Source organism: Etheostoma cragini, chromosome 7, assembly GCF_013103735.1.
Source record: "Etheostoma cragini isolate CJK2018 chromosome 7, CSU_Ecrag_1.0, whole genome shotgun sequence".
Lineage (NCBI taxonomy): Eukaryota > Metazoa > Chordata > Actinopteri > Perciformes > Percidae > Etheostoma > Etheostoma cragini.
This window is the reverse complement of record NC_048413.1, coordinates 5431301-5433788: the sequence shown is the minus strand read 5'-3', so window position 1 is coordinate 5433788 and position 2488 is coordinate 5431301. Positions and strand designations below refer to the sequence as shown.

Here is a 2488-nt window from a genome sequence, read left to right as displayed (position 1 = left end):
ATTTCTCGCTCGCTAATGTTTAATTGTGATAACATGTATTTTGTAAAACTTCAATAAAATTCTTAAAAAAAAAAAAAGCAAAACTGAGAGATCTACATGGAAAAATATGCACCAAACAGTTGGGTGAGACCCTCCCCCCTAGACTAAAAAAAGTTGGATGACCCTCCCCTTAACAATGAATAAAAAGACATGACCCTCCCTTATTTTCCTCCAGTGGTTCATTCCAGAAATACCAAAGGGGCCCTAACTATAACTTTATAGCATGTAGAAGAAAAATATAGTCTGAAAGTTTAGATTTTAGATTTTTTCTGTACAATATTCCGTGACCCATCTCCTTATCGTGGTGGAGAGGTTTGTGTGTCCCTATGAACCTGAGGATTGTGTTGTCTGGAGCTGTGTACTCCTGGTAGGGTCTCCCATGGCAAAGTGGTCTCAGGTGAGGGGCCAGACAAAGAATGTTTTAAAAACCCTATGAGTAAGCGAGGAAGAGAGGAAATGACCATGCCCGGAGGAAGCCCGGGCCCCTTGTCCGAAGCCAGGGCCAGCGCCTGGTGGCCAGGTTTGCCACACAGCCCGGCCAGGGATAGCCCGAAGAAGCTTCGTGGCACCCTTCTCTCCATCCCATGGCCCCACTAACTGTGGAAGGAACCGCTAGGTTAAGATTAGGGACCTTGACCGTCCAGAAATGCTGAAAGCTCTGGGTGTGGAGGGGCTGTCTTGTTTGACACGCCTCTTTAACATTGCATGGAAGTCTGAGACAGTGCCTAAGGATTGGCAGACCGGGGTGGTGGTTCCCCTCTTCAAAAATGGGGACCAGAGGGTGTGTGCCAATTAAAGGGGTATCACAGTTCTCAGGTTCCCTGGTAAAGTCTACTCCAAGGTTCTGGAAAGGAGCGTTCGGCCTATAGTTGAACCTTGGATTGAAGAGGAACAATGCGGATTCCGTCCTGGTTGTGGAACAACGGACCAGATCTTCACTTTCACAAGGATCCTGGAGGGAACCTAGGAGTATGCCCAACCAGTCTACATGTGTTTTGTGGATCTGGAGAAGGCTTATGACCGTATCCCCAGGGAGATAATGTGGGAGGTGTTGCAGGAGTATGGGGTGAGTCGGTCCCTTCTCAGGGCCATCCAATCTCTGTATGACCAAAGCGAGAGTTGTTTCCGGGTTCTCAGCAGTAAGTCAAACTCGTTCCAGGTGAGAGTTGGCCTCCGCCATGGTTGCGCTTTGTCAAAAATCCTGTTTGTAATATTTATGGACAGGATATCAAGGCGTAGTTGGAGTGGGAAGGGGTTGCAGTTCGGTGGGCTCAGGATCTCATCGCTGTTTTTTGCAGATGATATGGTCCTGATGGCATCATCGGCATGTGCCCTTCAGCACTCACTGGATTGGTTCGCGGCCAAGTGTGAAGAAGCTGGGATGAGGATCAGCACCTCTAAATCTGAGGCCATGGTTCTCAGCAGGAACCCGATGGAGTGCCTTCTTCAGGTAGGAATGAGTCCTTACCCCCAGTGAAGGAGTTTAAATACCTTGGGGTCTTGTTGGCGAGTGGGGGGACAATGGAGCAGGTGATTGGTTGGAGAATTGGAGCAGCAAGTGCTGTATTACATTCCATTTATCGCACCATTGTGACAAAAAGAGAGCTGAGCCAGAAGGTAAAGCTCTCAATCTACTGGTCAGTGTTTGCTCCTACCTTCACCTATGGTCATGAAGGCTGGGTCATTACCGAAAGAACGAGATCCAGGGTACAAGCGGTCAAAATGGGTTTTCTCAGGAAGGTGGCTGGCGTGTCCCTTTTTTTTTTAAATGTAACGTTTATTTAACCAGGAAAGTCCCGTTGAGGTTAAAAACCTCTTTTTCAAGGGAGTCAATCAAATAAATTTATAAAAGTTATACAACACAGATAGTTTAAATTTTTTTTAAATGTAAACAGGTCATTTCAGGTTCTCTCAATCTGGATTTAAAAGCATTTAAGGAAATAAGTTCAGATAATTTAAAGTCTTTTTGCAAACAGTTCCATGCAGAAGGAGCGGAGTAGACAAAAGCCCTTTTTTCCTAGATTTGTACGGGAAATGGAACCAAGAGCAGCAAGTGATCATCTGATCGCAATGAATCGGAACCAACACTTCTCCATGTGATTAAAATACTGATGTAGGATGGCAACAGACGTAGCATGGCCTTATAGATAAATGTGCCAATGCCCTGATCTCCTGTTTGACAGGGATGGCCATCCCAATCTGGAATACAAGTCACAGTGATGGGTTAGATTTTTACAATTTGTAATAAATCTCAGAGACGCATGCTACACAGTGTCACTCTGATGCAGATACTGTGCTGAGGCTGTCACATACACCACATCACCACAATCTAAGACAGAATAAAATGTTGCAGTGACTAGCCGCTTTTTTGCTTTAACCTGTTTTGCGTTCAATGTACCACTGGTGGTTCGAAATTGGGATCATGCATCATTTCTCGGTTTTGATCGCG

The 2488-nt window shown here is 45.6% G+C and overlaps 1 long non-coding RNA gene across 1 annotated transcript in view; it reads right to left on the bottom strand.

The window, feature by feature from the left end:
* LOC117947717 overlaps window positions 1-257 on the bottom strand; it is a 16736-nt gene extending 16479 nt beyond the window's left edge. The window contains exon 1 of the long non-coding RNA XR_004657307.1: window positions 113-257. This is a non-coding gene — a long non-coding RNA (uncharacterized LOC117947717). The remainder of the gene's footprint in view (window positions 1-112) is intronic.
* Between the last annotated feature and the right edge of the window lie 2231 nt (window positions 258-2488).